General features: G+C 40.6%; 41 non-coding genes across 41 annotated transcripts; all 41 read right to left on the bottom strand.

Moving 5' to 3' along the window:
* Nucleotides 1-379: 379 nt before the first annotated feature.
* Nucleotides 380-498, bottom strand: LOC130615872 (5S ribosomal RNA). The gene has a single exon (XR_008976959.1). It is a non-coding gene; the product is annotated as a 5S ribosomal RNA (ribosomal RNA).
* Nucleotides 499-948: 450 nt separating this feature from the next.
* On the bottom strand, nt 949-1,067 carry LOC130617202 (5S ribosomal RNA). The gene has a single exon (XR_008978280.1). It is a non-coding gene; the product is annotated as a 5S ribosomal RNA (ribosomal RNA).
* A 450-nt stretch (nt 1,068-1,517) lies between these two features.
* Nucleotides 1,518-1,636, bottom strand: LOC130616254 (5S ribosomal RNA). Its single transcript, XR_008977337.1, has one exon. It is a non-coding gene; the product is annotated as a 5S ribosomal RNA (ribosomal RNA).
* Nucleotides 1,637-2,086: 450 nt separating this feature from the next.
* On the bottom strand, nt 2,087-2,205 carry LOC130615871 (5S ribosomal RNA). The gene has a single exon (XR_008976958.1). It is a non-coding gene; the product is annotated as a 5S ribosomal RNA (ribosomal RNA).
* A 450-nt stretch (nt 2,206-2,655) lies between these two features.
* On the bottom strand, nt 2,656-2,774 carry LOC130615237 (5S ribosomal RNA). The gene has a single exon (XR_008976326.1). It is a non-coding gene; the product is annotated as a 5S ribosomal RNA (ribosomal RNA).
* A 450-nt stretch (nt 2,775-3,224) lies between these two features.
* Nucleotides 3,225-3,343, bottom strand: LOC130617190 (5S ribosomal RNA). Its single transcript, XR_008978268.1, has one exon. It is a non-coding gene; the product is annotated as a 5S ribosomal RNA (ribosomal RNA).
* A 450-nt stretch (nt 3,344-3,793) lies between these two features.
* LOC130615620 (5S ribosomal RNA) lies at nt 3,794-3,912 on the bottom strand. The gene has a single exon (XR_008976708.1). It is a non-coding gene; the product is annotated as a 5S ribosomal RNA (ribosomal RNA).
* Nucleotides 3,913-4,362: 450 nt separating this feature from the next.
* LOC130616341 (5S ribosomal RNA) lies at nt 4,363-4,481 on the bottom strand. The gene has a single exon (XR_008977424.1). It is a non-coding gene; the product is annotated as a 5S ribosomal RNA (ribosomal RNA).
* Nucleotides 4,482-4,931: 450 nt separating this feature from the next.
* On the bottom strand, nt 4,932-5,050 carry LOC130615724 (5S ribosomal RNA). The gene has a single exon (XR_008976811.1). It is a non-coding gene; the product is annotated as a 5S ribosomal RNA (ribosomal RNA).
* A 450-nt stretch (nt 5,051-5,500) lies between these two features.
* Nucleotides 5,501-5,619, bottom strand: LOC130615234 (5S ribosomal RNA). The gene has a single exon (XR_008976324.1). It is a non-coding gene; the product is annotated as a 5S ribosomal RNA (ribosomal RNA).
* Nucleotides 5,620-6,069: 450 nt separating this feature from the next.
* On the bottom strand, nt 6,070-6,188 carry LOC130615233 (5S ribosomal RNA). The gene has a single exon (XR_008976323.1). It is a non-coding gene; the product is annotated as a 5S ribosomal RNA (ribosomal RNA).
* A 450-nt stretch (nt 6,189-6,638) lies between these two features.
* LOC130615232 (5S ribosomal RNA) lies at nt 6,639-6,757 on the bottom strand. Its single transcript, XR_008976322.1, has one exon. It is a non-coding gene; the product is annotated as a 5S ribosomal RNA (ribosomal RNA).
* A 450-nt stretch (nt 6,758-7,207) lies between these two features.
* On the bottom strand, nt 7,208-7,326 carry LOC130616893 (5S ribosomal RNA). Its single transcript, XR_008977973.1, has one exon. It is a non-coding gene; the product is annotated as a 5S ribosomal RNA (ribosomal RNA).
* Nucleotides 7,327-7,776: 450 nt separating this feature from the next.
* LOC130615619 (5S ribosomal RNA) lies at nt 7,777-7,895 on the bottom strand. Its single transcript, XR_008976707.1, has one exon. It is a non-coding gene; the product is annotated as a 5S ribosomal RNA (ribosomal RNA).
* Nucleotides 7,896-8,345: 450 nt separating this feature from the next.
* Nucleotides 8,346-8,464, bottom strand: LOC130616340 (5S ribosomal RNA). Its single transcript, XR_008977423.1, has one exon. It is a non-coding gene; the product is annotated as a 5S ribosomal RNA (ribosomal RNA).
* Nucleotides 8,465-8,914: 450 nt separating this feature from the next.
* Nucleotides 8,915-9,033, bottom strand: LOC130615723 (5S ribosomal RNA). The gene has a single exon (XR_008976810.1). It is a non-coding gene; the product is annotated as a 5S ribosomal RNA (ribosomal RNA).
* A 450-nt stretch (nt 9,034-9,483) lies between these two features.
* LOC130615231 (5S ribosomal RNA) lies at nt 9,484-9,602 on the bottom strand. The gene has a single exon (XR_008976321.1). It is a non-coding gene; the product is annotated as a 5S ribosomal RNA (ribosomal RNA).
* Nucleotides 9,603-10,052: 450 nt separating this feature from the next.
* On the bottom strand, nt 10,053-10,171 carry LOC130615230 (5S ribosomal RNA). The gene has a single exon (XR_008976320.1). It is a non-coding gene; the product is annotated as a 5S ribosomal RNA (ribosomal RNA).
* A 450-nt stretch (nt 10,172-10,621) lies between these two features.
* On the bottom strand, nt 10,622-10,740 carry LOC130617178 (5S ribosomal RNA). The gene has a single exon (XR_008978256.1). It is a non-coding gene; the product is annotated as a 5S ribosomal RNA (ribosomal RNA).
* A 450-nt stretch (nt 10,741-11,190) lies between these two features.
* Nucleotides 11,191-11,309, bottom strand: LOC130615712 (5S ribosomal RNA). Its single transcript, XR_008976799.1, has one exon. It is a non-coding gene; the product is annotated as a 5S ribosomal RNA (ribosomal RNA).
* A 450-nt stretch (nt 11,310-11,759) lies between these two features.
* LOC130617165 (5S ribosomal RNA) lies at nt 11,760-11,878 on the bottom strand. The gene has a single exon (XR_008978242.1). It is a non-coding gene; the product is annotated as a 5S ribosomal RNA (ribosomal RNA).
* A 450-nt stretch (nt 11,879-12,328) lies between these two features.
* LOC130615618 (5S ribosomal RNA) lies at nt 12,329-12,447 on the bottom strand. Its single transcript, XR_008976706.1, has one exon. It is a non-coding gene; the product is annotated as a 5S ribosomal RNA (ribosomal RNA).
* A 450-nt stretch (nt 12,448-12,897) lies between these two features.
* On the bottom strand, nt 12,898-13,016 carry LOC130615376 (5S ribosomal RNA). Its single transcript, XR_008976466.1, has one exon. It is a non-coding gene; the product is annotated as a 5S ribosomal RNA (ribosomal RNA).
* A 450-nt stretch (nt 13,017-13,466) lies between these two features.
* Nucleotides 13,467-13,585, bottom strand: LOC130616235 (5S ribosomal RNA). The gene has a single exon (XR_008977318.1). It is a non-coding gene; the product is annotated as a 5S ribosomal RNA (ribosomal RNA).
* Nucleotides 13,586-14,035: 450 nt separating this feature from the next.
* LOC130615229 (5S ribosomal RNA) lies at nt 14,036-14,154 on the bottom strand. Its single transcript, XR_008976318.1, has one exon. It is a non-coding gene; the product is annotated as a 5S ribosomal RNA (ribosomal RNA).
* Nucleotides 14,155-14,604: 450 nt separating this feature from the next.
* LOC130615228 (5S ribosomal RNA) lies at nt 14,605-14,723 on the bottom strand. Its single transcript, XR_008976317.1, has one exon. It is a non-coding gene; the product is annotated as a 5S ribosomal RNA (ribosomal RNA).
* Nucleotides 14,724-15,173: 450 nt separating this feature from the next.
* Nucleotides 15,174-15,292, bottom strand: LOC130615227 (5S ribosomal RNA). The gene has a single exon (XR_008976316.1). It is a non-coding gene; the product is annotated as a 5S ribosomal RNA (ribosomal RNA).
* A 450-nt stretch (nt 15,293-15,742) lies between these two features.
* On the bottom strand, nt 15,743-15,861 carry LOC130617974 (5S ribosomal RNA). The gene has a single exon (XR_008979050.1). It is a non-coding gene; the product is annotated as a 5S ribosomal RNA (ribosomal RNA).
* Nucleotides 15,862-16,311: 450 nt separating this feature from the next.
* LOC130616105 (5S ribosomal RNA) lies at nt 16,312-16,430 on the bottom strand. The gene has a single exon (XR_008977189.1). It is a non-coding gene; the product is annotated as a 5S ribosomal RNA (ribosomal RNA).
* Nucleotides 16,431-16,880: 450 nt separating this feature from the next.
* On the bottom strand, nt 16,881-16,999 carry LOC130615226 (5S ribosomal RNA). The gene has a single exon (XR_008976315.1). It is a non-coding gene; the product is annotated as a 5S ribosomal RNA (ribosomal RNA).
* A 450-nt stretch (nt 17,000-17,449) lies between these two features.
* LOC130615369 (5S ribosomal RNA) lies at nt 17,450-17,568 on the bottom strand. The gene has a single exon (XR_008976458.1). It is a non-coding gene; the product is annotated as a 5S ribosomal RNA (ribosomal RNA).
* Nucleotides 17,569-18,018: 450 nt separating this feature from the next.
* LOC130615224 (5S ribosomal RNA) lies at nt 18,019-18,137 on the bottom strand. Its single transcript, XR_008976314.1, has one exon. It is a non-coding gene; the product is annotated as a 5S ribosomal RNA (ribosomal RNA).
* A 450-nt stretch (nt 18,138-18,587) lies between these two features.
* LOC130615222 (5S ribosomal RNA) lies at nt 18,588-18,706 on the bottom strand. Its single transcript, XR_008976312.1, has one exon. It is a non-coding gene; the product is annotated as a 5S ribosomal RNA (ribosomal RNA).
* A 450-nt stretch (nt 18,707-19,156) lies between these two features.
* Nucleotides 19,157-19,275, bottom strand: LOC130617962 (5S ribosomal RNA). Its single transcript, XR_008979038.1, has one exon. It is a non-coding gene; the product is annotated as a 5S ribosomal RNA (ribosomal RNA).
* Nucleotides 19,276-19,725: 450 nt separating this feature from the next.
* On the bottom strand, nt 19,726-19,844 carry LOC130615914 (5S ribosomal RNA). Its single transcript, XR_008977000.1, has one exon. It is a non-coding gene; the product is annotated as a 5S ribosomal RNA (ribosomal RNA).
* A 450-nt stretch (nt 19,845-20,294) lies between these two features.
* On the bottom strand, nt 20,295-20,413 carry LOC130617131 (5S ribosomal RNA). Its single transcript, XR_008978208.1, has one exon. It is a non-coding gene; the product is annotated as a 5S ribosomal RNA (ribosomal RNA).
* A 450-nt stretch (nt 20,414-20,863) lies between these two features.
* LOC130618161 (5S ribosomal RNA) lies at nt 20,864-20,982 on the bottom strand. Its single transcript, XR_008979236.1, has one exon. It is a non-coding gene; the product is annotated as a 5S ribosomal RNA (ribosomal RNA).
* A 450-nt stretch (nt 20,983-21,432) lies between these two features.
* LOC130615400 (5S ribosomal RNA) lies at nt 21,433-21,551 on the bottom strand. Its single transcript, XR_008976490.1, has one exon. It is a non-coding gene; the product is annotated as a 5S ribosomal RNA (ribosomal RNA).
* Nucleotides 21,552-22,001: 450 nt separating this feature from the next.
* On the bottom strand, nt 22,002-22,120 carry LOC130618983 (5S ribosomal RNA). Its single transcript, XR_008979727.1, has one exon. It is a non-coding gene; the product is annotated as a 5S ribosomal RNA (ribosomal RNA).
* A 450-nt stretch (nt 22,121-22,570) lies between these two features.
* Nucleotides 22,571-22,689, bottom strand: LOC130618971 (5S ribosomal RNA). The gene has a single exon (XR_008979715.1). It is a non-coding gene; the product is annotated as a 5S ribosomal RNA (ribosomal RNA).
* A 450-nt stretch (nt 22,690-23,139) lies between these two features.
* Nucleotides 23,140-23,258, bottom strand: LOC130618959 (5S ribosomal RNA). Its single transcript, XR_008979703.1, has one exon. It is a non-coding gene; the product is annotated as a 5S ribosomal RNA (ribosomal RNA).
* Between the last annotated feature and the right edge of the window lie 415 nt (nt 23,259-23,673).

Genomic DNA, 23,673 nt, shown 5'->3' with positions numbered 1-23,673 from the left:
TTTCTTGACTGGATCATCCGAAATAGGTCGTTTTTATGTGCATTTGAAAGCTCATTTCAAGCGCTATCCATTAATTACGACAACCATGCGCTTTATGATTTCCGGTAAAAAGTTCCAACGAAGGAAATCTAGGGTGCTTTCCGACTTAATTTTCATATGACAAAGTTAATTAGCAAAGTTACTACATCGCCATTTTCTTTGTCTGACGCTCGTAATCCATTCATTTGCGACTTGGCGCATTTATTGCTGCCAGATCGTAGCCGTTTTGAAGGGAAAGCAACTTCTAATCATGTCTCTTTCTTGATTTACTCAGCGGCTATTTCGTAAAAAAGATACGTCACAGTCGTAATGATAAATAATGTAACGTGAAAAAGTCAATAGCCTACGACACCGGGAGTTCCCAGGCGGTCCCCCATCCAAGTACTATCCCGGCCCGACGATGCTTAACTTCCGTGATCGGACGAGAACAGGTGTGCTCATCGTGGTATGGTCGTAGACAAACAAACGGGCAGATATCTACGATTTATTAGCACATTACATCGAAAATGGTTCAAACTTTAAAGGTCATATTTCTTGACTGGATCATTCGAAATAGGTCGTGTTTATGTGCGTTTGACAGCTCTTTTTAAGCGATATCGATTCTTGACAACAATAATGCGCTTTATGATTTCCGGTAAAAAGTTCCAACGAAGGAAATCTAGGGTGCTTTCCGACTTAATTTTATTATGACAAAGTTGATTATCAAAGTAACTACATCGCCATTTTCTTTGTCTGACGCTCGTAATCCATTTATTTGCGACGTGGCGCATTTATTGCAGCAAGATTGTAGCCGTTTTGAAGGGAAAGCAACTTCTAATCATGTCTCTTTCTTGATTTACTCAGCGGCTATTGCGTAAAAAAGATACGTCCCAGTCGTAATGATAAATAATGTAACGTGAAAAAGTCAATAGCCTACGACACCGGGAGTTCCCAGGCGGTCCCCCATCCAAGTACTATCCCGGCCCAACGATGCTTAACTTCCGTGATCGGACGAGAACAGGTGTGTTCATCGTGGTATGGTCGTAGACAAACAAACGGGCAGATATCTACGATTTATTAGCACATTACATCGAAAATGGTTTAAACTTTAAAGGTCATATTTCTTGACTGGATTATCCGAAATAGGTCGTGTTTATGTGCATTTGAAAGCTCATTTCAAGCGCTATCGATTAATTACGACAACCATGCGCTTTAAGATTTCCGGTAAAAAGTTCCAACGAAGGCAATCTAGGGTACTTTCAGACTTAATTTTCATATGACAAAGTTAATTAGCAAATTAACTACATCGCCATTTTTTTTGTCTGACGCTCGTAATCCATTCATTTGCGACTTGGCGCATTTATTGCTGCCAGATCGTAGCCGTTTTGAAGGGAAAGCAACTTCTAATCATGTCTCTTTCTTGATTTACTCAGCGGCTATTTCGTAAAAAAGATACGTCACAGTCGTAATGATAAATAATGTAACGTGAAAAAGTCAATAGCCTACGACACCGGGAGTTCCCAGGCGGTCCCCCATCCAAGTACTATCCCGGCCCGACGATGCTTAACTTCCGTGATCGGACGAGAACAGGTGAGTTCATCGTGGTATGGTCGTAAACAAACAAACGGGCAGATATCTACGATTTATTAGCACATTACATCGAAAATGGTTTAAACTTTAAAGGTCATATTTCTTGACTGGATCATCCGAAATAGGTCGTTTTTATGTGCATTTGAAAGCTCATTTCAAGCGCTATCCATTAATTACGACAACCATGCGCTTTATGATTTCCGGTAAAAAGTTCCAACGAAGGAAATCTAGGGTGCTTTCCGACTTAATTTTCATATGACAAAGTTAATTAGCAAAGTTACTACATCGCCATTTTCTTTGTCTGACGCTCGTAATCCATTCATTTGCGACTTGGCGCATTTATTGCTGCCAGATCGTAGCCGATTTGAAGGGAAAGCAACTTCTAATCATGTCTCTTTCTTGATTTACTCAGCGGCTATTTCGTAAAAAAGATACGTCACAGTCGTAATGATAAATAATGTAACGTGAAAAAGTCAATAGCCTACGACACCGGGAGTTCCCAGGCGGTCCCCCATCCAAGTACTATCCCGGCCCGACGATGCTTAACTTCCGTGATCGGACGAGAACAGGTGTGCTCATCGTGGTATGGTCGTAGACAAACAAACGGGCAGATATCTACGATTTATTAGCACATTACATCGAAAATGGTTCAAACTTTAAAGGTCATATTTCTTGACTGGATCATTCGAAATAGGTCGTGTTTATGTGCGTTTGATAGCTCTTTTTAAGCGCTATCGATTCTTGACAACAATAATGCGCTTTATGATTTCCGGTCAAAAGTTCCAACGAAGGAAATCTAGGGTGCTTTCCGACTTAATTTTATTATGACAAAGTTGATTAGCAAAGTAACTACATCGCCATTTTCTTTGTCTGACGCTTGTAATCCATTCATTTGCGACTTGGCGCATTTATTGCTGCCAGATCGTAGCCGTTTTGAAGGGAAAGCAACTTCTAATCATGTCTCTTTCTTGATTTACTCAGCGGCTATTTCGTAAAAAAGATACGTCACAGTCGTAATGATAAATAATGTAACGTGAAAAAGTCAATAGCCTACGACACCGGGAGTTCCCAGGCGGTCCCCCATCCAAGTACTATCCCGGCCCGACGATGCTTAACTTCCGTGATCGGACGAGAACAGGTGTGTTCATCGTGGTATGGTCGTAGACAAACAAACAGGCAGATATCTACGATTTATTAGCACATTACATCGAAAATGGTTCAAACTTTAAAGGTCATATTTCTTGACTGGATCATTCGAAATAGGTCGTGTTTATGTGCATTTGAAAGCTCATTTCAAGCGCTATCCATTAATTACGACAACCATGCGCTTTATGATTTCCCGTAAAAAGTTCCAACGAAGGAAATCTAGGGTGCTTTCCGACTTAATTTTCATATGACAAAGTTAATTAGCAAAGTTACTACATCGCCATTTTCTTTGTCTGACGCTCGTAATCCATTCATTTGCGACTTGGCGCATTTATTGCTGCCAGATCGTAGCCGTTTTGAAGGGAAAGCAACTTCTAATCATGTCTCTTTCTTGATTTACTCAGCGGCTATTTCGTAAAAAAGATACGTCACAGTCGTAATGATAAATAATGTAACGTGAAAAAGTCAATAGCCTACGACACCGGGAGTTCCCAGGCGGTCCCCCATCCAAGTACTATCCCGGCCCAACGATGCTTAACTTCCGTGATCGGACGAGAACAGGTGTGTTCATCGTGGTATGGTCGTAGACAAACAAACGGGCAGATATCTACGATTTATTAGCACATTACATCGAAAATGGTTTAAACTTTAAAGGTCATATTTCTTGACTGGATTATCCGAAATAGGTCGTGTTTATGTGCATTTGAAAGCTCATTTCAAGCGCTATCGATTAATTACGACAACCATGCGCTTTAAGATTTCCGGTAAAAAGTTCCAACGAAGGCAATCTAGGGTACTTTCAGACTTAATTTTCATATGACAAAGTTAATTAGCAAATTAACTACATCGCCATTTTTTTTGTCTGACGCTCGTAATCCATTCATTTGCGACTTGGCGCATTTATTGCTGCCAGATCGTAGCCGTTTTGAAGGGAAAGCAACTTCTAATCATGTCTCTTTCTTGATTTACTCAGCGGCTATTTCGTAAAAAAGATACGTCACAGTCGTAATGATAAATAATGTAACGTGAAAAAGTCAATAGCCTACGACACCGGGAGTTCCCAGGCGGTCCCCCATCCAAGTACTATCCCGGCCCGACGATGCTTAACTTCCGTGATCGGACGAGAACAGGTGTGTTCATCGTGGTATGGTCGTAAACAAACAAACGGGCAGATATCTACGATTTATTAGCACATTACATCGAAAATGGTTTAAACTTTAAAGGTCATATTTTTTGACTGGATCATCCGAAAAAGGTCGTTTTTATGTGTATTTGAAAGCTCATTTCAAGCGCTATCCATTAATTACGACAACCATGCGCTTTATGATTTCCGGTAAAAAGTTCCAACGAAGGAAATCTAGGGTGCTTTCCGACTTAATTTTCATATGACAAAGTTAATTAGCAAAGTTACTACATCGCCATTTTCTTTGTCTGACGCTCGTAATCCATTCATTTGCGACTTGGCGCATTTATTGCTGCCAGATCGTAGCCGTTTTGAAGGGAAAGCAACTTCTAATCATGTCTCTTTCTTGATTTACTCAGCGGCTATTTCGTAAAAAAGATACGTCACAGTCGTAATGATAAATAATGTAACGTGAAAAAGTCAATAGCCTACGACACCGGGAGTTCCCAGGCGGTGCCCCATTCAAGTACTATCCCGGCCCGACGATGCTTAACTTCTGTGATCGGACGAGAACAGGTGTGTTCATCGTGGTATGGTCGTAAACAAACAAACGGGCAGATATCTACGATTTATTAGCACATTACATCGAAAATGGTTTAAACTTTAAAGGTCATATTTCTTGACTGGATCATCCGAAATAGGTCGTTTTTATGTGCATTTGAAAGCTCATTTCAAGCGCTATCCATTAATTACGACAACCATGCGCTTTATGATTTCCGGTAAAAAGTTCCAACGAAGGAAATCTAGGGTGCTTTCCGACTTAATTTTCATATGACAAAGTTAATTAGCAAAGTTACTACATCGCCATTTTCTTTGTCTGACGCTCGTAATCCATTCATTTGCGACTTGGCGCATTTATTGCTGCCAGATCGTAGCCGTTTTGAAGGGAAAGCAACTTGTAATCATGTCTCTTTCTTGATTTACTCAGCGGCTATTTCGTAAAAAAGATACGTCACAGTCGTAATGATAAATAATGTAACGTGAAAAAGTCAATAGCCTACGACACCGGGAGTTCCCAGGCGGTCCCCCATCCAAGTACTATCCCGGCCCGACGATGCTTAACTTCCGTGATCGGACGAGAACAGGTGTGTTCATCGTGGTATGGTCGCAGACAAACAAACGGGCAGATATCTACGATTTATTAGCACATTACATCGAAAATGGTTCAAACTTTAAAGGTCATATTTCTTGACTGGATCATTCGAAATAGGTCGTGTTTATGTGCGTTTGACAGCTCTTTTTAAGCGCTATCGATTCTTGACAACAATAATGCGCTTTATGATTTCCGGTAAAAAGTTCCAACGAAGGAAATCTAGGGTGCTTTCCGACTTAATTTTATTATGACAAAGTTAATTAGCAAAGTAACTACATCGCCATTTTCTTTGTCTGACGCTTGTAATCCATTCATTTGCGACTTGGCGCATTTATTGCTGCCAGATCGTAGCCGTTTTGAAGGGAAAGCAACTTCTAATCATGTCTCTTTCTTGATTTACTCAGCGGCTATTTCGTAAAAAAGATACGTCACAGTCGTAATGATAAATAATGTAACGTGAAAAAGTCAATAGCCTACGACACCGGGAGTTCCCAGGCGGTCCCCCATCCAAGTACTATCCCGGCCCGACGATGCTTAACTTCCGTGATCGGACGAGAACAGGTGTGTTCATCGTGGTATGGTCGTAGACAAACAAACGGGCAGATATCTACGATTTATTAGCACATTACATCGAAAATGGTTCAAACTTTAAAGGTCATATTTCTTGACTGGATCATTCGAAATAGGTCGTGTTTATGTGCATTTGAAAGCTCATTTCAAGCGCTATCCATTAATTACGACAACCATGCGCTTTATGATTTCCGGTAAAAAGTTCCAACGAAGGAAATCTAGGGTGCTTTCCGACTTAATTTTCATATGACAAAGTTAATTAGCAAAGTTACTACATCGCCATTTTCTTTGTCTGACGCTCGTAATCCATTCATTTGCGACTTGGCGCATTTATTGCTGCCAGATCGTAGCCGTTTTGAAGGGAAAGCAACTTCTAATCATGTCTCTTTCTTGATTTACTCAGCGGCTATTTCGTAAAAAAGATACGTCACAGTCGTAATGATAAATAATGTAACGTGAAAAAGTCAATAGCCTACGACACCGGGAGTTCCCAGGCGGTCCCCCATCCAAGTACTATCCCGGCCCGACGATGCTTAACTTCCGTGATCGGACGAGAACAGGTGTGTTCATCGTGGTATGGTCGTAGACAAACAATCGGGCAGATATCTACGATTTATTAGAACATTACATCGAAAATGGTTCAAACTTTAAAGGTCATATTTCTTGACTGGATCATTCGAAATAGGTCGTGTTTATGTGCGTTTGACAGCTCTTTTTAAGCGCTATCGATTCTTGACAACAATAATGCGCTTTATGATTTCCGGTAAAAAGTTCCAACGAAGGAAATCTAGGGTGCTTTCCGACTTAATTTTCATATGACAAAGTTAATTAGCAAAGTTACTACATCGCCATTTTCTTTGTCTGACGCTCGTAATCCATTCATTTGCGACTTGGCGCATTTATTGCTGCCAGATCGTAGCCGTTTTGAAGGGAAAGCAACTTCTAATCATGTCTCTTTCTTGATTTACTCAGCGGCTATTTCGTAAAAAAGATACGTCACAGTCGTAATGATAAATAATGTAACGTGAAAAAGTCAATAGCCTACGACACCGGGAGTTCCCAGGCGGTCCCCCATCCAAGTACTATCCCGGCCCGACGATGCTTAACTTCCGTGATCGGACGAGAACAGGTGTGTTCATCGTGGTATGGTCGTAGACAAACAAACGGGCAGATATCTACGATTTATTAGCACATTACATCGAAAATGGTTTAAACTTTAAAGGTCATATTTCTTGACTGGATTATCCGAAATAGGTCGTGTTTATGTGCATTTGAAAGCTCATTTCAAGCGCTATCGATTAATTACGACAACCATGCGCTTTAAGATTTCCGGTAAAAAGTTCCAACGAAGGCAATCTAGGGTACTTTCAGACTTAATTTTCATATGACAAAGTTAATTAGCAAATTAACTACATCGCCATTTTTTTTGTCTGACGCTCGTAATCCATTCATTTGCGACTTGGCGCATTTATTGCTGCCAGATCGTAGCCGTTTTGAAGGGAAAGCAACTTCTAATCATGTCTCTTTCTTGATTTACTCAGCGGCTATTTCGTAAAAAAGATACGTCACAGTCGTAATGATAAATAATGTAACGTGAAAAAGTCAATAGCCTACGACACCGGGAATTCCCAGGCGGTCCCCCATCCAAGTACTATCCCGGCCCGACGATGCGTAACTTCCGTGATCGGACGAGAACAGGTGTGTTCATCGTGGTATGGTCGTAAACAAACAAACGGGCAGATATCTACGATTTATTAGCACATTACATCGAAAATGGTTTAAACTTTAAAGGTCATATTTTTTGACTGGATCATCCGAAAAAGGTCGTTTTTATGTGCATTTGAAAGCTCTTTTTAAGCGCTATCGATTCTTTACGACAACCATGCGCTTTAAGATTTCCGGTAAAAAGTTCCAACGAAGGCAATCTAGGGTACTTTCAGACTTAATTTTCATATGACAAAGTTAATTAGCAAATTAACTACATCGCCATTTTTTTTGTCTGACGCTCGTAATCCATTCATTTGCGACTTGGCGCATTTATTGCTGCCAGATCGTAGCCGTTTTGAAGGGAAAGCAACTTCTAATCATGTCTCTTTCTTGATTTACTCAGCGGCTATTTCGTAAAAAAGATACGTCACAGTCGTAATGATAAATAATGTAACGTGAAAAAGTCAATAGCCTACGACACCGGGAGTTCCCAGGCGGTCCCCCATCCAAGTACTATCCCGGCCCGACGATGCTTAACTTCCGTGATCGGACGAGAACAGGTGTGTTCATCGTGGTATGGTCGTAAACAAACAAACGGGCAGATATCTACGATTTATTAGCACATTACATCGAAAATGGTTTAAACTTTAAAGGTCATATTTTTTGACTGGATCATCCGAAAAAGGTCGTTTTTATGTGTATTTGAAAGCTCATTTCAAGCGCTATCCATTAATTACGACAACCATGCGCTTTATGATTTCCGGTAAAAAGTTCCAACGAAGGAAATCTAGGGTGCTTTCCGACTTAATTTTCATATGACAAAGTTAATTAGCAAAGTTACTACATCGCCATTTTCTTTGTCTGACGCTCGTAATCCATTCATTTGCGACTTGGCGCATTTATTGCTGCCAGATCGTAGCCGTTTTGAAGGGAAAGCAACTTCTAATCATGTCTCTTTCTTGATTTACTCAGCGGCTATTTCGTAAAAAAGATACGTCACAGTCGTAATGATAAATAATGTAACGTGAAAAAGTCAATAGCCTACGACACCGGGAGTTCCCAGGCGGTGCCCCATTCAAGTACTATCCCGGCCCGACGATGCTTAACTTCTGTGATCGGACGAGAACAGGTGTGTTCATCGTGGTATGGTCGTAAACAAACAAACGGGCAGATATCTACGATTTATTAGCACATTACATCGAAAATGGTTTAAACTTTAAAGGTCATATTTCTTGACTGGATCATCCGAAATAGGTCGTTTTTATGTGCATTTGAAAGCTCATTTCAAGCGCTATCCATTAATTACGACAACCATGCGCTTTATGATTTCCGGTAAAAAGTTCCAACGAAGGAAATCTAGGGTGCTTTCCGACTTAATTTTCATATGACAAAGTTAATTAGCAAAGTTACTACATCGCCATTTTCTTTGTCTGACGCTCGTAATCCATTCATTTGCGACTTGGCGCATTTATTGCTGCCAGATCGTAGCCGTTTTGAAGGGAAAGCAACTTGTAATCATGTCTCTTTCTTGATTTACTCAGCGGCTATTTCGTAAAAAAGATACGTCACAGTCGTAATGATAAATAATGTAACGTGAAAAAGTCAATAGCCTACGACACCGGGAGTTCCCAGGCGGTCCCCCATCCAAGTACTATCCCGGCCCGACGATGCTTAACTTCCGTGATCGGACGAGAACAGGTGTGTTCATCGTGGTATGGTCGCAGACAAACAAACGGGCAGATATCTACGATTTATTAGCACATTACATCGAAAATGGTTCAAACTTTAAAGGTCATATTTCTTGACTGGATCATTCGAAATAGGTCGTGTTTATGTGCGTTTGACAGCTCTTTTTAAGCGCTATCGATTCTTGACAACAATAATGCGCTTTATGATTTCCGGTAAAAAGTTCCAACGAAGGAAATCTAGGGTGCTTTCCGACTTAATTTTATTATGACAAAGTTAATTAGCAAAGTAACTACATCGCCATTTTCTTTGTCTGACGCTTGTAATCCATTCATTTGCGACTTGGCGCATTTATTGCTGCCAGATCGTAGCCGTTTTGAAGGGAAAGCAACTTCTAATCATGTCTCTTTCTTGATTTACTCAGCGGCTATTTCGTAAAAAAGATACGTCACAGTCGTAATGATAAATAATGTAACGTGAAAAAGTCAATAGCCTACGACACCGGGAGTTCCCAGGCGGTCCCCCATCCAAGTACTATCCCGGCCCGACGATGCTTAACTTCCGTGATCGGACGAGAACAGGTGTGTTCATCGTGGTATGGTCGTAGACAAACAAACGGGCAGATATCTACGATTTATTAGCACATTACATCGAAAATGGTTCAAACTTTAAAGGTCATATTTCTTGACTGGATCATTCGAAATAGGTCGTGTTTATGTGCATTTGAAAGCTCATTTCAAGCGCTATCCATTAATTACGACAACCATGCGCTTTATGATTTCCGGTAAAAAGTTCCAACGAAGGAAATCTAGGGTGCTTTCCGACTTAATTTTCATATGACAAAGTTAATTAGCAAAGTTACTACATCGCCATTTTCTTTGTCTGACGCTCGTAATCCATTCATTTGCGACTTGGCGCATTTATTGCTGCCAGATCGTAGCCGTTTTGAAGGGAAAGCAACTTCTAATCATGTCTCTTTCTTGATTTACTCAGCGGCTATTTCGTAAAAAAGATACGTCACAGTCGTAATGATAAATAATGTAACGTGAAAAAGTCAATAGCCTACGACACCGGGAGTTCCCAGGCGGTCCCCCATCCAAGTACTATCCCGGCCCGACGATGCTTAACTTCCGTGATCGGACGAGAACAGGTGTGTTCATCGTGGTATGGTCGTAGACAAACAATCGGGCAGATATCTACGATTTATTAGAACATTACATCGAAAATGGTTCAAACTTTAAAGGTCATATTTCTTGACTGGATCATTCGAAATAGGTCGTGTTTATGTGCGTTTGACAGCTCTTTTTAAGCGCTATCGATTCTTGACAACAATAATGCGCTTTATGATTTCCGGTAAAAAGTTCCAACGAAGGAAATCTAGGGTGCTTTCCGACTTAATTTTCATATGACAAAGTTAATTAGCAAAGTTACTACATCGCCATTTTCTTTGTCTGACGCTCGTAATCCATTCATTTGCGACTTGGCGCATTTATTGCTGCCAGATCGTAGCCGTTTTGAAGGGAAAGCAACTTCTAATCATGTCTCTTTCTTGATTTACTCAGCGGCTATTTCGTAAAAAAGATACGTCACAGTCGTAATGATAAATAATGTAACGTGAAAAAGTCAATAGCCTACGACACCGGGAGTTCCCAGGCGGTCCCCCATCCAAGTACTATCCCGGCCCAACGATGCTTAACTTCCGTGATCGGACGAGAACAGGTGTGTTCATCGTGGTATGGTCGTAGACAAACAAACGGGCAGATATCTACGATTTATTAGCACATTACATCGAAAATGGTTTAAACTTTAAAGGTCATATTTCTTGACTGGATTATCCGAAATAGGTCGTGTTTATGTGCATTTGAAAGCTCATTTCAAGCGCTATCGATTAATTACGACAACCATGCGCTTTAAGATTTCCGGTAAAAAGTTCCAACGAAGGCAATCTAGGGTACTTTCAGACTTAATTTTCATATGACAAAGTTAATTAGCAAATTAACTACATCGCCATTTTTTTTGTCTGACGCTCGTAATCCATTCATTTGCGACTTGGCGCATTTATTGCTGCCAGATCGTAGCCGTTTTGAAGGGAAAGCAACTTCTAATCATGTCTCTTTCTTGATTTACTCAGCGGCTATTTCGTAAAAAAGATACGTCACAGTCGTAATGATAAATAATGTAACGTGAAAAAGTCAATAGCCTACGACACCGGGAATTCCCAGGCGGTCCCCCATCCAAGTACTATCCCGGCCCGACGATGCTTAACTTCCGTGATCAGACGAGAACAGGTGTGTTCATCGTGGTATGGTCGTAAACAAACAAACGGGCAGATATCTACGATTTATTAGCACATTACATCGAAAATGGTTTAAACTTTAAAGGTCATATTTTTTGACTGGATCATCCGAAAAAGGTCGTTTTTATGTGCATTTGAAAGCTCATTTCAAGCGCTATCCATTAATTACGACAACCATGCGCTTTATGATTTCCGGTAAAAAGTTCCAACGAAGGAAATCTAGGGTGCTTTCCGACTTAATTTTCATATGACAAAGTTAATTAGCAAAGTTACTACATCGCCATTTTCTTTGTCTGACGCTCGTAATCCATTCATTTGCGACTTGGCGCATTTATTGCTGCCAGATCGTAGCCGTTTTGAAGGGAAAGCAACTTCTAATCATGTCTCTTTCTTGATTTACTCAGCGGCTATTTCGTAAAAAAGATACGTCACAGTCGTAATGATAAATAATGTAACGTGAAAAAGTCAATAGCCTACGACACCGGGAGTTCCCAGGCGGTCCCCCATCCAAGTACTATCCCGGCCCAACGATGCTTAACTTCCGTGATCGGACGAGAACAGGTGTGTTCATCGTGGTATGGTCGTAGACAAACAAACGGGCAGATATCTACGATTTATTAGCACATTACATCGAAAATGCATTAAACTTTAAAGGTCATATTTCTTGACTGGATTATCCGAAATAGGTCGTGTTTATGTGCATTTGAAAGCTCATTTCAAGCGCTATCGATTAATTACGACAACCATGCGCTTTAAGATTTCCGGTAAAAAGTTCCAACGAAGGCAATCTAGGGTACTTTCAGACTTAATTTTCATATGACAAAGTTAATTAGCAAATTAACTACATCGCCATTTTTTTTGTCTGACGCTCGTAATCCATTCATTTGCGACTTGGCGCATTTATTGCTGCCAGATCGTAGCCGTTTTGAAGGGAAAGCAACTTCTAATCATGTCTCTTTCTTGATTTACTCAGCGGCTATTTCGTAAAAAAGATACGTCACAGTCGTAATGATAAATAATGTAACGTGAAAAAGTCAATAGCCTACGACACCGGGAGTTCCCAGGCGGTCCCCCATCCAAGTACTATCCCGGCCCGACGATGCTTAACTTCCGTGATCGGACGAGAACAGGTGTGTTCATCGTGGTATGGTCGTAAACAAACAAACGGGCAGATATCTACGATTTATTAGCACATTACATCGAAAATGGTTTAAACTTTAAAGGTCATATTTCTTGACTGGATCATCCGAAATAGGTCGTTTTTATGTGCATTTGAAAGCTCATTTCAAGCGCTATCCATTAATTACGACAACCATGCGCTTTATGATTTCCGGTAAAAAGTTCCAACGAAGGAAATCTAGGGTGCTTTCCGACTTAATTTTCATATGACAAAGTTAATTAGCAAAGTTACTACATCGCCATTTTCTTTGTCTGACGCTCGTAATCCATTCATTTGCGACTTGGCGCATTTATTGCTGCCAGATCGTAGCCGTTTTGAAGGGAAAGCAACTTCTAATCATGTCTCTTTCTTGATTTACTCAGCGGCTATTTCGTAAAAAAGATACGTCACAGTCGTAATGATAAATAATGTAACGTGAAAAAGTCAATAGCCTACGACACCGGGAGTTCCCAGGCGGTCCCCCATCCAAGTACTATCCCGGCCCGACGATGCTTAACTTCCGTGATCAGACGAGAACAGGTGTGTTCATCGTGGTATGGTCGTAGACAAACAAACGGGCAGATATCTACGATTTATTAGCACATTACATCGAAAATGGTTCAAACTTTAAAGGTCATATTTTTTGACTGGATCATTCGAAATAGGTCGTGTTTATGTGCGTTTGACAGCTCTTTTTAAGCGCTATCGATTCTTGACAACAATAATGCGCTTTATGATTTCCGGTAAAAAGTTCCAACGAAGGAAATCTAGGGTGCTTTCCGACTTAATTTTATTATGACAAAGTTAATTAGCAAAGTAACTACATCGCCATTTTCTTTGTCTGACGCTTGTAATCCATTCATTTGCGACTTGGCGCATTTATTGCTGCCAGATCGTAGCCGTTTTGAAGGGAAAGCAACTTCTAATCATGTCTCTTTCTTGATTTACTCAGCGGCTATTTCGTAAAAAAGATACGTCACAGTCGTAATGATAAATAATGTAACGTGAAAAAGTCAATAGCCTGCGACACCGGGAGTTCCCAGGCGGTCCCCCATCCAAGTACTATCCCGGCCCGACGATGCTTAACTTCCGTGATCGGACGAGAACAGGTGTGTTCATCGTGGTATGGTCGTAGACAAACAAACGGGCAGATATCTACGATTTATTAGCACATTACATCGAAAATGGTTCAAACTTTAAAGGTCATATTTCTTGACTGGATCATTCGAAATAGGTCGTGTTTATGTGCATTTGAAAGCTCATTTCAAGCGCTATCCATTAATTACGACAACCATGCGCTTTATGATTTCCGGTAAAAAGTTCCAACGAAGGAAATCTAGGGTGCTTTCCGACTTAATTTTCATATGACAAAGTTAATTAGCAAAGTTACTACATCGCCATTTTCTTTGTCTGACGCTCGTAATCCATTCATTTGCGACTTGGCGCATTTATTGCTGCCAGATCGTAGCCGTTTTGAAGGGAAAGCAACTTCTAATCATGTCTCTTTCTTGATTTACTCAGCGGCTATTTCGTAAAAAAGATACGTCACAGTCGTAATGATAAATAATGTAACGTGAAAAAGTCAATAGCCTACGACACCGGGAGTTCCCAGGCGGTCCCCCATCCAAGTACTATCCCGGCCCGACGATGCTTAACTTCCGTGATCGGACGAGAACAGGTGTGTTCATCGTGGTATGGTCGTAGACAAACAAACGGGCAGATATCTACGATTTATTAGCACATTACATCGAAAATGGTTCAAACTTTAAAGGTCATATTTCTTGACTGGATCATTCGAAATAGGTCGTGTTTATGTGCGTTTGACAGCTCTTTTTAAGCGCTATCGATTCTTGACAACAATAATGCGCTTTATGATTTCCGGTAAAAAGTTCCAACGAAGGAAATCTAGGGTGCTTTCCGACTTAATTTTCATATGACAAAGTTAATTAGCAAAGTTACTACATCGCCATTTTCTTTGTCTGACGCTCGTAATCCATTCATTTGCGACTTGGCGCATTTATTGCTGCCAGATCGTAGCCGTTTTGAAGGGAAAGCAACTTCTAATCATGTCTCTTTCTTGATTTACTCAGCGGCTATTTCGTAAAAAAGATACGTCACAGTCGTAATGATAAATAATGTAACGTGAAAAAGTCAATAGCCTACGACACCGGGAGTTCCCAGGCGGTCCCCCATCCAAGTACTATCCCGGCCCGACGATGCTTAACTTCCGTGATCGGACGAGAACAGGTGTGTTCATCGTGGTATGGTCGTAGACAAACAAACGGGCAGATATCTACGATTTATTAGCACATTACATCGAAAATGGTTCAAACTTTAAAGGTCATATTTCTTGACTGGATCATTCGAAATAGGTCGTGTTTATGTGCGTTTGACAGCTCTTTTTAAGCGCTATCGATTCCTGACAACAATAATGCGCTTTATGATTTCCGGTAAAAAGTTCCAACGAAGGAAATCTAGGGTGCTTTCCGACTTAATTTTATTATGACAAAGTTAATTAGCAAAGTAACTACATCGCCATTTTCTTTGTCTGACGCTTGTAATCCATTCATTTGCGACTTGGCGCATTTATTGCTGCCAGATCGTAGCCGTTTTGAAGGGAAAGTAACTTCTAATCATGTCTCTTTCTTGATTTACTCAGCGGCTATTTCGTAAAAAAGATACGTCACAGTCGTAATGATAAATAATGTAACGTGAAAAAGTCAATAGCCTACGACACCGGGAGTTCCCAGGCGGTCCCCCATCCAAGTACTATCCCGGCCCGACGATGCTTAACTTCCGTGATCGGACGAGAACAGGTGTGTTCATCGTGGTATGGTCGTAGACAAACAAACGGGCAGATATCTACGATTTATTAGCACATTACATCGAAAATGGTTCAAACTTTAAAGGTCATATTTCTTGACTGGATCATTCGAAATAGGTCGTGTTTATGTGCGTTTGACAGCTCTTTTTAAGCGCTATCGATTCTTGACAACAATAATGCGCTTTATGATTTCCGGTAAAAAGTTCCAACGAAGGAAATCTAGGGTGCTTTCCGACTTAATTTTCATATGACAAAGTTAATTAGCAAAGTTACTACATCGCCATTTTCTTTGTCTGACGCTCGTAATCCATTCATTTGCGACTTGGCGCATTTATTGCTGCCAGATCGTAGCCGTTTTGAAGGGAAAGCAACTTCTAATCATGTCTCTTTCTTGATTTACTCAGCGGCTATTGCGTAAAAAAGATACGTCCCAGTCGTAATGATAAATAATGTAACGTGAAAAAGTCAATAGCCTACGACACCGGGAGTTCCCAGGCGGTCCCCCATCCAAGTACTATCCCGGCCCAACGATGCTTAACTTCCGTGATCTGACGAGAACAGGTGTGTTCATCGTGGTATGGTCGTAGACAAACAAACGGGCAGATATCTACGATTTATTAGCACATTACATCGAATATGGTTTAAACTTTAAAGGTCATATTTCTTGACTGGATTATCCGAAATAGGTCGTGTTTATGTGCATTTGAAAGCTCATTTCAAGCGCTATTCATTAATTACGACAATAATGCGCTTTAAGATTTCCGGTAAAAAGTTCCAACGAAGGAAATCTAGGGTACTTTCGGACTTAATTTTCATATGACAAAATTAGTTAGCAAAGTAAGTACATCGCTATTTTCTTTGTCTGACGCTCGTAATCCATTCATTTGCGACTTGGCGCATTTATTGCTGCCAGATCGTAGCCGTTTTGAAGGGAAAGCAACTTCTAATCATGTCTCTTTCTTGATTTACTCAGCGGCTATTTCGTAAAAAAGATACGTCACAGTCGTAATGATAAATAATGTAACGTGAAAAAGTCAATAGCCTACGACACCGGGAGTTCCCAGGCGGTCCCCCATCCAAGTACTATCCCGGCCCGTCGATGCTTAACTTCCGTGATCGGACGAGAACAGGTGTGTTCATCGTGGTATGGTCGTAAACAAACAAACGGGCAGATATCTACGATTTATTAGCACATTACATCGAAAATGGTTTAAACTTTAAAGGTCATATTTCTTGACTGGATCATCCGAAATAGGTCGTTTTTATGTGCATTTGAAAGCTCATTTCAAGCGCTATCCATTAATTACGACAACCATGCGCTTTATGATTTCCGGTAAAAAGTTCCAACGAAGGAAATCTAGGGTGCTTTCCAACTTAATTTTCATATGACAAAGTTAATTAGCAAAGTTACTACATCGCCATTTTCTTTGTCTGACGCTCGTAATCCATTCATTTGCGACTTGGCGCATTTATTGCTGCCAGATCGTAGCCGTTTTGAAGGGAAAGCAACTTCTAATCATGTCTCTTTCTTGATTTACTCAGCGGCTATTTCGTAAAAAAGATACGTCACAGTCGTAATGATAAATAATGTAACGTGAAAAAGTCAATAGCCTACGACACCGGGAGTTCCCAGGCGGTCCCCCATCCAAGTACTATCCCGGCCCGACGATGCTTAACTTCCGTGATCGGACGAGAACAGGTGTGTTCATCGTGGTATGGTCGTAGACAAACAAACGGGCAGATATCTACGATTTATTAGCACATTACATCGAAAATGGTTCAAACTTTAAAGGTCATATTTCTTGACTGGATCATTCGAAATAGGTCGTGTTTATGTGCGTTTGACAGCTCTTTTTAAGCGCTATCGATTCTTGACAACAATAATGCGCTTTATGATTTCCGGTAAAAAGTTCCAACGAAGGAAATCTAGGGTGCTTTCCGACTTAATTTTATTATGACAAAGTTAATTAGCAAAGTAACTACATCGCCATTTTCTTTGTCTGACGCTTGTAATCCATTCATTTGCGACTTGGCGCATTTATTGCTGCCAGATCGTAGCCGTTTTGAAGGGAAAGCAACTTCTAATCATGTCTCTTTCTTGATTTACTCAGCTGCTATTTCGTAAAAAAGATACGTCACAGTCGTAATGATAAATAATGTAACGTGAAAAAGTCAATTGCCTACGACACCGGGAGTTCCCAGGCGGTCCCCCATCCAAGTACTATCCCGGCCCGACGATGCTTAACTTCCGTGATCGGACGAGAACAGGTGTGTTCATCGTGGTATGGTCGTAGACAAACAAACGGGCAGATATCTACGATTTATTAGCACATTACATCGAAAATGGTTCAAACTTTAAAGGTCATATTTCTTGACTGGATCATTCGAAATAGGTCGTGTTTATGTGCATTTGAAAGCTCCTTTCAAGCGCTATCCATTAATTACGACAACCATGCGCTTTATGATTTCCGGTAAAAAGTTCCAACGAAGGAAATCTAGGGTGCTTTCCGACTTAATTTTCATATGACAAAGTTAATTAGCAAAGTTACTACATCGCCATTTTCTTTGTCTGACGCTCGTAATCCATTTATTTGCGACGTGGCGCATTTAATGCTGCAAGATTGTAGCCGTTTTGAAGGGAAAGCAACTTCTAATCATGTCTCTTTCTTGATTTACTCAGCGGCTATTTCGTAAAAAAGATACGTCACAGTCGTAATGATAAATAATGTAACGTGAAAAAGTCAATAGCCTACGACACCGGGAGTTCCCAGGCGGTCCCCCATCCAAGTACTATCCCGGCCCGACGATGCTTAACTTCCGTGATCGGACGAGAACAGGTGTGTTCATCGTGGTATGGTCGTAGACAAACAAACGGGCAGATATCTACGATTTATTAGCACATTACATCGAAAATGGTTCAAACTTTAAAGGTCATATTTCTTGACTGGATCATTCGAAATAGGTCGTGTTTATGTGCGTTTGACAGCTCTTTTTAAGCGCTATCGATTCTTGACAACAATAATGCGCTTTATGATTTCCGGTAAAAAGTTCCAACGAAGGAAATCTAGGGTGCTTTCCGAATTAATTTTATTATGACAAAGTTAATTAGCAAAGTAACTACATCGCCATTTTCTTTGTCTGACGCTTGTAATCCATTCATTTGCGACTTGGCGCATTTATTGCTGCCAGATCGTAGCCGTTTTGAAGGGAAAGCAACTTCTAATCATGTCTCTTTCTTGATTTACTCAGCGGCTATTTCGTAAAAAAGATACGTCACAGTCGTAATGATAAATAATGTAACGTGAAAAAGTCAATAGCCTACGACACCGGGAGTTCCCAGGCGGTCCCCCATCCAAGTACTATCCCGGCCCGACGATGCTTAACTTCCGTGATCGGACGAGAACAGGTGTGTTCATCGTGGTATGGTCGTAGACAAACAAACGGGCAGATATCTACGATTTATTAGCACATTACATCGAAAATGGTTCAAACTTTAAAGGTCACATTTCTTGACTGGATCATTCGAAATAGGTCGTGTTTATGTGCGTTTGACAGCTCTTTTTAAGCGCTATCGATTCTTGACAACAATAATGCGCTTTATGATTTCCGGTAAAAAGTTCCAACGAAGGAAATCTAGGGTGCTTTCCGACTTAATTTTCATATGACAAAGTTAATTAGCAAAGTTACTACATCGCCATTTTCTTTTTCTGACGCTCGTAATCCATTCATTTGCGACTTGGCGCATTTATTGCTGCCAGATCGTAGCCGTTTTGAAGGGAAAGCAACTTCTAATCATGTCTCTTTCTTGATTTACTCAGCGGCTATTGCGTAAAAAAGATACGTCCCAGTCGTAATGATAAATAATGTAACGTGAAAAAGTCAATAGCCTACGACACCGGGAGTTCCCAGGCGGTCCCCCATCCAAGTACTATCCCGGCCCAACGATGCTTAACTTCCGTGATCTGACGAGAACAGGTGTGTTCATCGTGGTATGGTCGTAGACAAACAAACGGGCAGATATCTACGATTTATTAGCACATTACATCGAATATGGTTTAAACTTTAAAGGTCATATTTCTTGAATGGATTATCCGAAATAGGTCGTGTTTATGTGCATTTGAAAGCTCATTTCAAGCGCTATTCATTAATTACGACAATAATGCGCTTTAAGATTTCCGGTAAAAAGTTCCAACGAAGGAAATCTAGGGTACTTTCAGACTTAATTTTCATATGACAAAATTAGTTAGCAAAGTAAGTACATCGCTATTTTCTTTGTCTGACGCTTGTAATCCATTCATTTGCGACGTGGCGCATTTATTGCAGCACGATGGTAGTCGTTTTGAAGGGAAAGCAACTTCTAATCATGTCTCTTTCTTGATTTACTCGGCGGCTATTGCGTAAAAAAGATACGTCCCAGTCCTAATGAGAAATAATGTAACGTGAAAAAGTCAATAGCCTACGACACCGGGAGTTCCCAGGCGGTCCCCCATCCAAGTACTATCCCGGCCCAACGATGCTTAACTTCCATGATCGGACGAGAACAGGTGTGTTCATCGTGGTATGGTCGTAGACAAACAAACGGGCAGATATCTACGATTTATTAGCACATTACATCAAAAATGGTTTAAATTTTAAAGGTCATATTTCTTGACTGGATTATCCGAAATAGGTTGTGTTTATGTGCATTTGAAAGCTCGTTTCAAGCGCTATCCATTAATTACGACAATAATGCGCTTTAAGATTTCCGGTAAAAAGTTCCAACGAAGGCAATCTAGGGTACTTTCAGACTTAATTTTCATATGACAAAGTTAATTAGCAAAGTAACTACATCGCCATTTTCTTTGTCTGACGCTCGTAATCCATTTATTTGCGACGTGGCGCATTTATTGCAGCAAGATTGTAGCCGTTTTGAAGGGAAAGCAACTTCTAATCATGTCTCTTTCTTGATTTACTCAGCGGCTATTGCGTAAAAAAGATACGTCCCAGTCGTAATGATAAATAATGTAACGTGAAAAAGTCAATAGCCTACGACACCGGGAGTTCCCAGGCGGTCCCCCATCCAAGTACTATCCCGACCCAACGATGCTTAACTTACGTGATCGGACGAGAACAGGTGTGTTCATCGTGGTATGGTCGTAGACAAACAAACGGGCAGATATCTACGATTTTTTAGCACATTACATCGAAAATGGTTTAAACTTTAAAGGTCATATTTCTTGACTGGATTATCCGAAATAGGTCGTGTTTATGTGCATTTGAAAGCTCATTTCAAGCGCTATCGATTAATTACGACAACCATGCGCATTAAGATTTCCGGTAAAAAGTTTCAACGAAGGCAATCTAGGGTACTTTCAGACTTAATTTTCATATGACAAAGTTAATTAGCAAATTAACTACATCGCCATTTTCTTTGTCTGACGCTCGTAATCCATTCATTTGCGACTTGGCGCATTTATTGCTGCCAGATCGTAGCCGTTTTGAAGGGAAAGCAACTGCTAATCATGTCTCTTTCTTGATTTACTCAGCGGCTATTTCGTAAAAAAGATACGTCACAGTCGTAATGATAAATAATGTAACGTGAAAAAGTCAATAGCCTACGACACCGGGAGTTCCCAGGCGGTCCTACATCCAAGTACTATCCCGGCCCGACGATGCTTAACTTCCGTGATCGGACGAGAACAGGTGTGCTCATCGTGGTATGGTCGTAAACAAACAAACGGGCAGATATCTACGATTTATTAGCACATTACATCGAAAATGGTTTAAACTTTAAAGGTCACATTTCTTGACTGGATTATCCGAAATAGGTCGTGTTTATGTGCATTTGAAAGCTCTTTTTAAGCGCTATCGATTCTTTACGACAACCATGCGCTTTAAGATTTCCGGTAAAAAGTTCCAACGAAGGAAATCTAGGGTGCTTTCAGACTTAATTTTCATATGACAAAGTTTATTAGCAAATTAACTACATCGCCATTTTCTTTGTCTGACGCTCGTAATCCATTCATTTGCGACTTGGCGCATTTATTGCTGCCAGATCGTAGCCGTTTTGAAGGGAAAGCAACTTCTAATCATGTCTCTTTCTTGATTTACTCAGCGGCTATTTCGTAAAAAAGATACGTCATAGTCGTAATGATAAATAATGTAACGTGAAAAAGTCAATAGCCTACGACACCGGGAGTTCCCAGGCGGTCCCCCATCCAAGTACTATCCCGGCCCGGCGATGCTTAACTTCCGTGATCGGACGAGAACAGGTGTGTTCATCGTGGTATGGTCGTAGACAAACAAACGGGCAGATATCTACGATTTATTAGCACATTACATCGAAAATGGTTTAAACTTTAAAGGTCATATTTCTTGACTGGATCATCCGAAATAGGTCGTGTTTATGTGCATTTGAAAGCTCATTTCAAGCGCTATCGATTCTTTACGACAACCATGCGCTTTAAGATTTCCGGTAAAAAGTTCCAACGAAGGAAATCTAGGGTGCTTTCAGACTTAATTTTCATATGACAAAGTTAATTAGCAAAGTAACTACATCGCCATTTTCTTTGTCTGACGCTCGTAATCCATTTATTTGCGACGTGGCGCATTTATTGCAGCAAGATTGTAGCCGTTTTGAAGGGAAAGCATCTTCTAATCACGTCCCTTACTTGATTTACTCAGCGGCTATTGCGTAAAAAAGATACGTCACAGTCGTAATGATAAATAATGTAACGTGAAAAAGTCAATAGCCTACGACACCGGGAGTTCCCAGGCGGTCCCCCATCCAAGTACTATCCTGGCCCGACGATGCTTAACTTCCGTGATCGGACGAGAACAGGTGTGTTCATCGTGGTATGGTCGTAGACAAACAAACGGGCAGATATCTACGATTTATTAGCACATTACATCGAAAATGGTTTAAACTTTAAAGGTCATATTTCTTGACTGGATCATCCGAAATAGGTCGTGTTTATGTGCATTTGAAAGCTCATTTCAAGCGCTATCGATTCTTTACGACAACCATGCGCTTTAAGATTTCCGGTAAAAAGTTCCAACGAAGGAAATCTAGGGTGCTTTCAGACTTAATTTTCATATGACAAAGTTAATTAGCAAAGTAACTACATCGCCATTTTCTTTGTCTGACGCTCGTAATCCATTCATTTGCGACTTGGCGCATTTATTGCAGCAAGATTGTAGCCGTTTTGAAGGGAAAGCAACTTCTAATCATGTCTCTTTCTTGATTTACTCAGCGGCTATTGCGTAAAAAAGATACGTCACAGTCGTAATGATAAATGATGTAACGTGAAAAAGTCAATAGCCTACGACACCGGGAGTTCCCAGGCGGTCCCCCATCCAAGTACTATCCTGGCCCGACGATGCTTAACTTCCGTGATCGGACGAGAACAGGTGTGTTCATCGTGGTATGGTCGTAGACAAAAAAACGGGCAGATATCTACGATTTATTAGCACATTACATCGAAAATGGTTTAAACTTTAAAGGTCATATTTCTTGACTGGATTATCCGAAATAGGTCGTGTTTATGTGCATTTGAAAGCTCATTTCAAGCGCTATCGATTAATTACGACAACCATGCGCTTTAAGATTTCCGGTAAAAAGTTCCAACGAAGGAAATCTAGGGTGCTTTCAGACTTAATTTTCATATGACAAAGTTAATTAGCAAAGTAACTACATCGCCATTTTCTTTGTCTGACGCTCGTAATCCATTCATTTGCGACTTGGCGCATTTATTGCAGCAAGATTGTAGCCGTTTTGAAGGGAAAACAACTTCTAATCATGTCTCTTTCTTGATTTACTCAGCGGCTATTGCGTAAAAAAGATACGTCACAGTCGTAATGATAAATGATGTAACGTGAAAAAGTCAATAGCCTACGACACCGGGAGTTCCCAGGCGGTCCCCCATCCAAGTACTATCCTGGCCCGACGATGCTTAACTTCCGTGATCGGACGAGAACAGGTGTGTTCATCGTGGTATGGTCGTAGACAAAAAAACGGGCAGATATCTACGATTAATTAGCACATTACATCGAAAATGGTTTAAACTTTAAAGGTCATATTTCTTGACTGGATTATCCGAAATAGGTCGTGTTTATGTGCATTTGAAAGCTCATTTCAAGCGCTATCGATTAATTACGACAACCATGCGCTTTAAGATTTCCGGTAAAAAGTTCCAACGAAGGAAATCTAGGGTGCTTTCCGACTTAATTTTCATATGACAAAGTTAATTAGCAAAGTAACTACATCGCCATTTTCTTTGTCTGACGCTTGTAATCCATTCATTTGCGACTTGGCGCATTTATTGCTGCCAGATCGTAGCCGTTTTGAAGGGAAAGCAACTTCTAATCATGTCTCTTTCTTGATATACTCAGCGGCTATTTCGTAAAAAAGATACGTCACAGT

The sequence above is a fragment of the Hydractinia symbiolongicarpus genome, chromosome 11, assembly GCF_029227915.1.
Source record: "Hydractinia symbiolongicarpus strain clone_291-10 chromosome 11, HSymV2.1, whole genome shotgun sequence".
NCBI lineage: Eukaryota > Metazoa > Cnidaria > Hydrozoa > Anthoathecata > Hydractiniidae > Hydractinia > Hydractinia symbiolongicarpus.
The sequence above is the reverse complement of the archived record's forward strand: the minus strand, read 5'-3'. Positions and strand labels throughout refer to the sequence as shown.